Source organism: Heterocephalus glaber, unplaced genomic scaffold (assembly GCF_053883595.1).
Source record: "Heterocephalus glaber isolate CG9 unplaced genomic scaffold, H.glaber_assembly_v1.0 deba00001610, whole genome shotgun sequence".
Lineage (NCBI taxonomy): Eukaryota > Metazoa > Chordata > Mammalia > Rodentia > Bathyergidae > Heterocephalus > Heterocephalus glaber.
This window is the reverse complement of record NW_028258381.1, coordinates 38,746,797-38,759,297: the sequence shown is the minus strand read 5'-3', so window position 1 is coordinate 38,759,297 and position 12,501 is coordinate 38,746,797. Positions and strand designations below refer to the sequence as shown.

The 12,501-nt window shown below is 44.5% G+C and overlaps 1 long non-coding RNA gene across 2 annotated transcripts in view; it reads left to right on the top strand.

The window, feature by feature from the left end:
• LOC147822712 (uncharacterized) overlaps positions 1-12,501 on the top strand; it is a 99,106-nt gene that overhangs the window by 964 nt on the left and 85,641 nt on the right. For both annotated transcript variants that reach the window (XR_015445333.1, XR_015445334.1), the window contains exons 2-3: positions 6,349-6,454; positions 8,416-8,503. This is a non-coding gene — a long non-coding RNA (uncharacterized LOC147822712). The remainder of the gene's footprint in view (positions 1-6,348; positions 6,455-8,415; positions 8,504-12,501) is intronic.

The following is a 12,501-nucleotide window of genomic DNA, read 5'->3' as shown; positions in this document are numbered from 1 at the left end:
CTCTTCTAAATGCCAGCTGTCTGTGGTGCTAACCCAGCACTGGACACACAAACAATGCCCAGGGACCATTTTGTTAAATGATTGAGGCAAGTCACTAAATAGCTAAGCTGAGCTGGCCTCCTCCAGCTATGTGACACACTGAGCTAGAGACTCCATGGCTTTCTGCCTTTCTGCTGATCATTCTGTGGGAAAGGGAAGGGAGGCAAAGGTCTAGAAAATAGACACAATCACTCTGTTGTGTTTCTACTTCTATCAGGAAGCCCTTTGGATCAAGGAAGTCAGGCAACACTCACACTATATACTCCATGACTATTGACAGCACTGCTGGCCCAAGGAAGGCCTTGCCTCATAATCCTCATGGTAGTTAGTCATAATTCTAGTGCACCCCAAACATGTCATTCTGTAATCACAAAGTAGGTTTTGTTATTATTTGAATAAGTCACCAAGTTGTTGTTTTTTTAGCACACACATACAACTTTTTCCCCTTGTACAGAGCAGGGGTTAAGGTACACATTCCTCAGACGATGTCTAATGGAAACCTTGACCCTACCTCACCATTTATGCCTTTGGCCAGTATTTCCCTTGAAGACTTCTAGTTAGAGATTTAACAAAACAAATAAAAACTCCTTTGTTAACTTTCATCTAAGAATTAGAAAACACCATTTAGCACGATTTGGCATTGGATTCCCAGGATTTGATGCAATATATTTCAGTGTTTCTGTTGCTGATCTCACATGTGCCACTGCCTTTTCCAAGCTTTGCTCCATGCCAAGTCATCACATGGAAGACCCAACTGGCTATATGTGTCCTGCCAGGGAGTTCTGGCAGAGATTTGCATGCTGAAGGATATGGAATTAGTTTAGTACCAGGTGAGTTACACCTCTGAGACCTGGCACACACCAGATAGGGTAAAAGTTTGCCGGAGCTTAGCTGGGTCAAATGGGCAGCCAAGAAGGTCCTGGTATTGGTGGGTACTGGAGAAAGCTTGTGCCAGCTCATGAAAGCCAATGGTTAGATCTTTAGGAATTTGCATGCCAATTGTTAAGCATGGCCATTATTAAATATTAAATTAGATAAATTTACAGTTAAAAATTATATGAAAAACAAAAGTAAGGAGGAGAAGGGCTTCCAGAATAGGAAGCAACAAGAATTGGCAAAAAGTGTCAAAATGAACTTCTTCAGAACTCTACAAATCAGTCGAAAGGCTGCAAAAACAGCGAGATCTCAGTAAGAATAACAAGTTTTGTGGCATTTTTCTCTTGCCCTATTCCTATTTTTCTCGCCCCACCTCTGTGATAGCACTGAAAGTGAGCAGCCTCACCACCATGGTAACTGTGAAGATAGGCAACCTAGAAGCTACTGGAGGGGACAGAACAGGTTTGGGGCAAGGCCGAAAGCTCAATCCCCAGATGGTTGTCACTATTTGGTCTGTCTGGCAGCACCCAGGAAAGGTACCATTTTATGCCCAGTTTGTTGGAAATAATCAGTGACAATCACTCAACATTGCAGCTGCCCAAGCCAGTGACATCCATTAACTGTTCAAAAACTTAAAAGAAAACTCTAGGGAATAATATGTTGATAGTGGCTTTGAAAAATTGCATCATATTCTTGGAAATCTAGACAGCCACGTACATATATAGGGCTACAAATTTGTCCAGGAAAGACATGAGAAGGCCCTCATTTCTCATCCTTGGCTGACCTTGAAACTATGGGAGGAGGAAGTAAGGACTGAGACAGAATTGTAGGCTGCAGGAGCCCTGGATGTATGCACCAACACACACACCACACCAGGGAGGCATATCTGTTCAAGCCATTTAAGGAAATCTCTGGACAATCATAAGCTGACCATTAAGATAACAGAACAGAGAAGTTAGTGGCCTGCACAATCTAAAAAGAGGGAGAGACTATAGAATTAGTGCAGGAAAGTCACTTAAAAAGTGGTAGGGCCGGGGATGTAGCTCAGCAACACAGCACCTGCCTGGCAAGTGCAAGGTCCTGAGTTTGATCCCCCCCCAAAAAAAAACTGAATAGTGGCAGCAGCTATAACAATAAGCATTGGGAGGCTGAGGCAGGACGATTTCCATGAGTTCAAGTCAGCCTGGGCTACATAGTAAATTCAAGACCAGCCTGATCTACATAGAGAGACCCTGTCTCAAAAAACTAAATCAAAACAAAACACACACACACACACACACACACACACACACACACACACAAACAATAAGCAGCATAAACAATGCAAACCCTCAGGAAAGGGACATAACGGGTAACATTGATTTTCAGAGTTTCCACATTATAGTACTGAAAATGTCCAGTTATCAAGAAACAATTACAGGGCATGCAAAGAAACAGAAAAATATGTGTCTGTGTATACAGGCTGAAAAGGCAATCAATAAAACTTTTTCCCGAGGAAGCTGAGAAGTAGGACATAATAGACAAAGATTCTAAATAACATATATGAACCAGAGTTTAGTTGAAACACACTAAAAAAGACCTCAAAATATGAAAAGACATCCCATATTTATGGATTAGAACACTTAATATTGTTAAGGCAACACTGCCCAAACTGATCTACTGGTTTTTTGGGGGGTTTTTTGAGAAATTGAGACGTTAAGTCCTATTATTCACATGGAAATTTAAAGGATGCAGAATAGTCAAAATAATCCTGAAAACAAAGTTGGGGGATTCACACTTCATGACTTCAAAATATACAACAAAACTATAGTAATCAAAAGAATACTGCACTGGCATATATAGGTTAAACAATAGAATTGGGAGTTCAAAATAAATCTTAATATTTAGTCAATTGATTTTCAACAAGAGTACCCAAACAATTCAATAGGAAAGAATGGTTTTTGAACGAGTATTGAGTACAGTTGCTATTCATATGCAAAAAATATGGTGGACCCCTAATAAACACCGTGTGTGAAAATTAACCAAGCATGGTGATATGTGGCTGTAATCCCAGCACTCAGAAACCTGAGGCAGTAGGGGCTCAAGTCCAGCATGGGTTGCATAGTGAGCTCAAGGATGGCTGGACTACATGGCCCCACCTCAAGACAAAACAAAAACCTCAAAATGGATCAAGAAATGGATCGAGAACCTAAGTAAGAGTGAAACTCCTAGAAGAATATATAGGCATAAATCTTCATGATCTTGGATTAGGTGATGGATTTAGAGATCAGATACCATGAGCACAACTGAACAAAGAAAAATAAGTAAAGTTTGCTTCATCAAAATTTAAAACTTTATTGCTTCAAAGAGCCACCACCACAAAGTAAAAAGATAACACATATAATGGGAGAAAATATTTGCAAATCATATATCTGATATGATACTTGGATGCAGAAGATGAAGAATTCTTAGAACTCAATGACAAAAAGGTAAATGACTCAAAAACTTGACAAGAGAATATGAATGTACATTTCTTCAAAGACTATATACAAATGGACAAAAAGATGAAAAGATGCTCAGTAACGTCAGGGAAATGCAAATCAATGCCATTTCATATCCACTAGAATGACTTTTATTTTTTTTGGAGGGGGGGACCGGGGATTGAACTCAGTACCTTCTGCTTTTGAGGCAGGCGGTGGAACCACTGAGGTAAAGCCCCGGCCCATAGGATGACTTTTAAAAGATCCACTAAGCCAGGCATGGTAGCACCTGTCTATAATCCCAGCTACATGGGAGACTGAGGCAGGAGGATTACAGGTTAAAAGTCAGCCTGGGCAACTAAGTGAGATGTTGACTCAAAATAAAAAATAAAAACCTATTGGGGATGCAACCATGCGAGACCCTGGATTCGATCCCCAGGACTGAAAAAATAATAAAAGACACAAGTGTTGGTGAAAATGTGAAGAGACCAGAAACCTCATTCATTGCTCATTGCACTATAAATTGATGCAGCTGCCATGAAATTCAGGAAATTCCTCAAAATGTGAAACATAGAGGCATCTTATATCCAGGAGTTCCATTTCTAGAGTTATGCCCAAGAGAAACAAAAGTGGACATCCAGACAAATACTTGTACATGAATGTTCATTGAAGTATTATTCCAGATAGCCCAAACCCAAAAATTTCCCAATCAACTAATAGATGGGCTAACACAAGGTGGTATACCATACGATGGTATATTATTTGGCAACGAAAAGGAATGAATTGGTGACCCTTGCTACAGTGTGCATGAACCTTGAAAACATTAGGCCATGTGAAAGAAGCAAGCCACCAAGGTCACATGTATGATTTCATTTTTCTAAATTGTCTAGGCAAATCCATAGAGACAGAAAATAGATTTGTTGTTGCCAGAGGCTGAGTGGGGCAAGGAATGGGAGTACTAATAAGGGTAGGGTTTCTTTTTTTGAAGTAATAAAAATATTCCAAAATTAAATAATAGCGATGATTATACAGCTTGTGACTACACTAAAACCCACTTTTTTTTTTTTTTTGGTACCGGGGATTAAATTTGGGTCCTTGCGCTTGCGCAGCAGGCGGCAAAACCACTGGGCTAAATCCCCAGCCCTAAAACCCACATTTAAGTGGAGGAAGTTTTACAATTTGTGAATTAAATCTCCATGAAAAAAAAATTTTTTTTGGCACCAGGCATCAAACTCGGGACCTTGGGCTTTCGAGGCAGGCAGCGGAACCACTGAGCTAAATCCCTGGCCCTCAGTGAAATTTTTATTTAAGAAACAAAGATTTCAGCACTCTGGGAGGCTGAGGCAGGAAGATAGCAAATTTGAGCCCAACTTAGCAAGTTAGCGAGACCCTGTCTCAAAAATGAGAAACAAAAAGGGACTGGAAATGTAACTCAGTGAGAAGGACCTGGTTCAATCCTCAGTACTGCCCAAAAGAAGAAAGGAAGGTAGGAAGAAAGCAAGAAAGGAAGAAAGGGAGGGAGGGAGAGAGGGAGGAGAGGGAGACTAAAAAGCTATTGGTTCCTAATTATTTCACTATGCATGTTTTACTGTTATCTATGTCTTGAGGTTGTTTGCATCTATTGTTTCTGTATTGTGGAACTTAGTAACTTTAGGTTCAAGGACATCAGGTCTGTAGTTTGAAATAAGCCCTGGTGTCAAGTGTTTATACCACAGAAATCTGCCAACACTGCTAGTGAGTGCTCTATTCCCCCAGAGAGCTGCGTGTTTGCCATTCCCTAGCACACCAGTGGGCCGTCTGTGTTGCTGTCTACTGACAAAGGACCATCCTCTCTACTCCAAGACCGGGGTTCTTTCTTGACTCAAATTCTTCTTGTGGTTGAATCTTTGTAATCCATCCTAAGGCAAAGAAGGAGACGAAGGAGGCTAAAAGTCCTCTGCTTCTTCCTCCCTTTCTGCCAATCAAAGGCCATACCACCTCCTGAAGTCTGTATCTGCAAGATGTGCTGGCATTCCTTCTAAATGCCTCAATGTGCAGTCTCCTTTGCCTGTAGATCCTCTGTTTAATACTGTCTGACTCAGGAAGAGCTCAACAGATGTCTTTCAGATCCCGAGGCACCTCCCATTTTAGAGATAGAAGAGATCCACTGTGATAAAAATAATGTGCTAAAATTTATGTCTGACAAATTGCACTTTTTTTTTGGTACTTAAACCCAGGGAGCACTGAACTACATCCTCAGCCCTGATTCAAAATTTATTTTGAGACAGGGGCTTACTAAGTTGACAGGCTGACCTCAAACTTGTGATCTTCCTGCCTCAGCCTCCCAGAATGCTAGTATTATAGGCATGTGTCATCACATTTGGCAAATTAATATTGTGTGTGTGTGTGTGTGTGTGTGTGTGTGTGTGTGAGTGTGTGTGGGCAGGGCTGAGAATTGAACTATGGGTTTTGCAATGGTAGGCAAGCACTTTACCACTGAGCTACTTCCATAGCCCACAAATTAACACTTTTAATATACATAATTTATACCGCAATATAATGATGCTATCCATAAGATAATTTTAGGGTTTATAAAAAGTCTACAACAGACGGTAAGATTCAGGAACGGAATGCCACTTTCAAATATTATTATGAACAGATATTTTTCCAAGCTCATCAGTACGTATGCCTTCATTTGGAGGTAAGTTTTATTTAACCGTGACTTACAGATCACTTTTGATGTGTCAGACACTGCTCTAAGCACTTTATAAGTAATAACTCTTCAACTTCTTCTAATTTTAGAATATTCTGTCATCCACAAAAGGAACTCTACCCATTTGCAGTCATTCCCCATTCCTCCTGGCAACCACTGATCTATTTCCTGCCTCTGTGGTTGTATCCATTCTGGATATTTTGTATAAATGAAATCCTACACTATATGGCTGTTTTGTGGCTACAGTATATGACTTGACCTGTTTGTATTCCCATTTTGCAGATGAGAATACAGAAACAGAGACGTTAAGTACCTTGACCCAGGTCACACCACTAGGAAGTGGCAGAAATAGGATCCAAATTCAGGCAGCCTGGCTCCAGAGTTCTTGGTAAGTCCAACAGTCAAAACTGAATAATGTCAAAGGTGGACGTTGAGGACCTTTTGTGAATATGACACGTGGGCCAAATAGTTCAGTGTAGCCTCTCAGGTAAGAGATTAGGGTTTGCCTTCCGGTGGGGCCAGAGACAGAGGGGTTGGAGAATAGAAATGAGGGAACAAGTGTTCCCCAGAAAATAGTAGTTGCTCGATAAACCTTTGTCTCTTAACAAAGATAGAATCTACCCCTGGAATGAGCATTTGTATTTTAAATCTCTTTGGCCTGCCCAGGAGCTGAATTCCTTCCCATGTTGAAAAACTTCAGTAATATAATCTTGGCAGTAGGAAGGTTCAGTCGCACTAACAAGACTAAGAGCCAGGCGTACCCTCTGGGGCCCCAGGAGCCAGGACATGGGCACCATTCCCGTGGTTCAAGATGTCACACTGGCCCCACAATTCCCAGGCCAGGCCCCGGTGACCACCCCACCGCCCAGCCCCTTGGGTGCTCTGCATGTCCTGAGCCCCCAGCTCTCTGTGCCTGTTCCCTCCTCCCCAGCCTTCTGAACCTGTTCAGATGATTCTCATCACCACCTCTCTGCTACTTTGAGCTTCTGCAAAGACCCTTGGCTGCTCTTTCCTGGGGCTGTAGCCAGGGCCACAGGGGCCCTCTGGAGGAATCCTGCAGGGACCCACCCGACCCCCTCCTCATTCAGGCATTCACGAAGCATCAGTTATGTGCACATCTCTGTGCTGGGCACCTGGGTCCGTGATGGACCAGACAGACTCAGTCTTTGTCCTGCTGCAGCTTCTGCCTGTCTGGCACCAAAATCGCACAGACAGTTTTGAAAGTCACTGTCCATGCGCTCTTGTGATCTGCTAGATGTCAAAGGGTATGTCTGCAAGGTGACCAGACCTGGCTCTTTCCGTTTCCAGCCTCAGGGCAAACACAGGCTGTTCACCATGACTGTGGGCCCACACTACCTTGCTTCTGGGTACATCATTCCCTGGAGTGGGCTGTCTGTAAGTGGGGAGGAAATAGCTCCCGGGCCTCCAGTCTGTGGGCTGTGGGTGGGGGCCCCTGGTGGAAGGTTCCAGGAGGGAGGAAGGTGCCTGTCTCTGTCCCGCACCCACCTTGCCCTGGCTCACCCACCCTGCTTCTCCTAAGGTCTATGCAGCAGCCTCAAAGAAGCTCCTTGTCTGTGTGGCCATTGTTAGTGTGTCTGTGTACTGCTGGCTTCTCTTACACAGGGCACACCTGCGGTGTGTCAGCTGTGGCCCAGTCAGTAGGGCGTGGCCCAAGCTGCAGTTCCTGCTCTCAGGGAGGTCACTTTTAGTACAGGGAAGGCCAGGATCACTGGGAAACCCCGCCTGCCAGTCCTGAGACCCTTGCCCCAAGTTGGGAGTCACCGCCTTCTTGGTTCCTGCCAGGCCAGCTGAGCAGGGCTGGGCAGGTGCAGGCTGGCACGTGGGCAGGTGGGGCCGGGCTCCTTGGCTCATGGAGACCAGTCCACCCCTGCAGTGTCACCCTCTGGCCCTTCCCTGACTGGCACTGGTCCAGAAGGGATTTCAGGAAGCTGGGTGGGGACTACCAGCAAAGCAAGTTCCTGCAAAGCCAGCCTGGCCTTTCCACCTCCTCCTGGGATGCCACCTATCCCATCTGAGGTGCCTGTGGCGTTCCAAGGAATCCAGCAAGATGGAGGAGGGGGCCTTTTCCTGTAAGCGTTGGCCTGATCTGAAGCCCCTACTCCCCAGCTTCTCTAGGGCAGTAGGGCTCACCTCTGGCCCACTGTTTTTGGCTCTCCTGTCTTTTTATGTTCCAAGAAATAACATATTTTTTAAAGACAACGGTAAAAGAAATGAAATAACTTGACAAAAATAAAGTTTTCTTTAACAACCACAAGTGTATATGAACACCTGTATAGGCACAGTCATGCTGGACCCAAAATGATTTGCCCCCTCCCTGTTTTTTTGCAGTACGGGGGATCGAACTCAGGACATTGCACTTGCAAGATAGGCGCAGCACCACTGAGCTAAATCTGATCCTGGGCCCCCTGTTTTTCAAGTAAGGAGGAATTGTCTTGGGGCACATATAAATATATATAATGTAGTTTATGTATGTAAATAATAAAACTTCCTCTTAAAAAAATAACATTAAGGGGCCAGGTATTTACCTCAGTGGGGCCACACCTGCCTTGCAAACGCAAGGTCCTGAGTTCCATCCCCAGTACAAAAACAAACAAACAAAGAAAATTTTATTTTTGGAATTTTTTGGGTTTTTGGTACTGGGGATCGAACTAGGGACCTTGTGCTTGCGAGGCAGACGCCAGAACCACTGAGCTACATCCCCAGCCCTAAAATTTCATTTTTAATTGTATATATAAAGTATGCAACATGATGCGTTCAGATGTGTATACAGTGAAACAGTTACTGTGGTCTGCCAAATTAACATATCCGTCATCTCACTAGTTCCCCACTAGTGAGTGTGTGTGAAGAGCACCCAAATACAATATAACTTTAAATATAGTCCTCTAGATGTGCACCGAATCTCTAACATACCTGCTACTGTGCATTGACCTATCTCCTACCTGACTCCTTCAAACCTGGTGGTGAGTGGTGACTGTCCTCAGAGGCTGGCTAGGTGGGCGAGGGGCCTGGCCAGGGAGCCAGCGTCCAACAGGGCCTGATGGGCCCCCAGAAAGGCATGATTGCCCTGCACAGGGACCAGCACAGAAGCTCTGTCGGTAGACACCGACGCAGGTCAATGTCGTTTCAGGGGGGCGTGAGAAACAGAGAGTGACATCCTGGTGTGGCCACATGAGGAACTGAGAGAAGTACATAGCAACAGAGAGCACCCCAGCCAGAGCGGGAGGCCAGAAGTTCTCAAAATGCAGGAGAGGAGAATCACACAAATATGACCAGGCAGGGAGTGATCATGTTAACAAGAAAAATGCCTGTGTTGCCATGTTAAGAGGAGGCAGTGTGAGACCATATGCATATGCATATTTATATTCATATCATGCATATTCATAGGACTGGAAAGAAATCATCCAAACATGAGACCACTAGCAGTGGTTGTCTGAATGGAGGGACTACGGCTATTTCTTTTCTTCTTCTTTTTTTCAAAATTTTCTCATTCTTCTATAATGAACCTGAACTCTTTTACAAGCAAAAGAGAGGATCTGTTTGTGTATTTGTTTTTAAACTGATAGATTTTACAGATGAGATTTTCACCTCCTGGAAAATATCACATCAAGGACAGAGACTTTGTCCCTGGTATAGCCCCACAATTAGAAAATCATGAGGAATTTTTTAAAACATGCTTTATACCATGGCAATGATTACATATGGCACCAAAATGATAATATTCGTTTCTAAACCTTTATATTCATGGCCAAGCCAGGCCATGTTTTATTTCACACCTTGGGCTCTGGGTCCTTGATTATTCACTGTTACCCTCACCAACTCACTTACTGGATCTGCTGCCTGCTGGGAGGTGTTAAAAAAAGCCCTTTTTAAGAGAGATAATTGAATCTGCTGAGGGAAGTGGAGTGTTTTATTTTTGGAGGGGATGGTTGGCTACATTCCATGGAGTCTTTTTAAATTTTACTTGAAGAATTGGTACCGTCTGGTGATGGTTTATAGCTTTTCGATTTTGCTGTTCTGCATTGTTTCTGGGCAAGGTACAGGTGCTTGGGGAAGAAGTTCTCTTCTGCATGTTTTTATTCAAATGTAGGGGTGTCTGTGTGTCTGTGTTCCAAAGGCAGCTAGAGTGCTTGAAGAGCCAGCTTGTTTGGAAACAAAAACTTGGGGTGCTTTGGGAATGTCTGAGTTTCACAAGTGGAGTGTGATGGTTCAGGGGGTCTCTGTCTGCAGGTGCCACCAATCAGTTAGTAGACATTAGTGAATCAGCCAGCTGCTTTTTCACAGAAGGGCCAGGTGGAGGGGGAAAGGGTGGCTGGTTCTTTTCCTCTGTATTGATTACAGTCATGGATGAAGTGAGTGAACTGATAGGCTGTGTTGGTGATATGTCACTTGGCTTTACTCCTGCTAATAAGATCCAGTGAGAGTCTTTGAAGACATTGCTCTGAGCAGGCAGCCAATCTTCATTATCACATAAATATACGTAAGAGTTACCATTCTGACTGCTCCTAAGTGCACAGTTCCAAGGCTTTAGGCGCATTCCCTGTTGTGCAGCCATCACCACCATCTCCAGCATTTTTCCACTTTCCCAAACTGAGACTCTGTGCACATTAAGCGCTAACTCTCCATCCACTCCCCCAGCCCCTGAAACCCACCCTTCTCCCTCATTTGACCAAATTTGGCTACAACTCTAGGCATCTCATACAACTGGACTAGTATAGTGTTTTTGTCCTTTTGTGTCTGACTTCTTTCATTAGCACAGGGTTGCCAGGGTTCACCTACACTGTGTCGTGCATGTATCAGTGCTTTATTCCTTTCTGAGGCTGAATACGATTCCACTGGATCGATATGCCACATTTTATTTATCCATTTATCCATTCACCCACCAATGGATACTTGTGTTGCTTCTACTTTTTGGCTCTTGTGAAAGATGCTGCTATGAACATTGGTGTGTATCTGTTTGTGTCCCTGTTTTTAGTTTTTTGGAGTATATGTATACCCAGATGTGGGGTTGCTGAACAAGCAGATTTCAATGGAAACAGAAACTAGGCCACTTGAAAGTCCCCTGGCTCCTGATTCTTCTTGTTGCCTCTGGGGCAACTCCCGGGAGATTTACAAAACAGCAGCAGCAAACCGAGACCATCAGTCTGAGTTGGAAGGGTCTTCAGAAGCCATCAAGTCCTCAGCCCCCACTTATGGATGAAGAATTTGTACTGAATCCAGTCATGCCACAAGCCAGTTCCTTCATCCTGGTCGTGAAGCCTGGGCCTGGGGCACAGCTACTTCACTTATCCTCTTGGAGACAAAGGAAAATGGAACAGTTCATCTGGAGAAGGAGGTGGAGGGGAGATTTTCTGCTGGGTATCTCTGGGGGCTTCCCCTCAGGATGGCCCAGGGGACTTCAAGAGGCACCACACAGACTCATTAAATCCAAAGTGACAGGCAAAATAAAGCATTCAAGGTACAGCTGATTAAGTCATAGAGTTTAGCCACAGTCCACCAGGGATTTCCTCCATCCCAGCATAAAGCTCTGTCCAGCAAACAGCCTGCTGATTCTGGCTTGGCAACATCCATGAGAGGGCTGGAGGTGGACACAGCAGCCATTTGGCAATCTTTCTGCCTGGCCACAGGAGCCTGGTGATCACTCTCTCTGCCTCCCTTGAAGCCGAGGTCCTGCCACGTGACCAGTCAAAGGCTAGGGTGAAAGAGAAGCAGAAGCAGACAGGTCCATGTCAAAGGAGGGGGACATAGCTGCATCGAATGTCCACACAGGGACTCCCCAGGCTGCTCTTTGCTCCCAGCAACATTAGCAGTGGTGGCTCCCTCAGACTCGAGTCCCTTCGGGCTTGTTCCTGGCTGTGTAGACTTCAAGCCAGTTCCTGCAGCCTTCCTGGAGACTGAGTTACCTTGTGGTTACAATAAAAAATCTGGACTGATTCATCAGATTATTTATTAGTTAGCGTAAGTTCAGCTGTGAAGATGAGTCACACCCTCCTTACTCCCATGTCTCCAAATAAGAGTGCTTTACAGAAGAAAGCTTGTGTCTTTCCCACTTAAAAGACTGGATATAACTGGGCATAGTGGTGTCTACCTGTGACCCCAGTCGTCTGGGAGGCTGAGGCAGGAGGATCACAAGTCTGAGAATAGCATAGGGAACATCATGACTTAGATCTCGTCACAAAATTTTTTTTAAAAGTGGAGAAATTGGAATATAGCTCAGTACAAAGGACCTAGGTTCAGTCCCCACTAACACACGCACGCACGAGACCAGATGGGCAGTCAGTCTTGGCCAGTCCAGCAGCCCAGAGCCTAGGTGCCTTGGACCCTTCCAGTTGCTCATCCTGCCGTCTCTCAGGTGTGGCCTCACCCTTGTGGTCCAGGGTAAAAGCTGAAATTGCACCCGTCACATTCACATCCCAA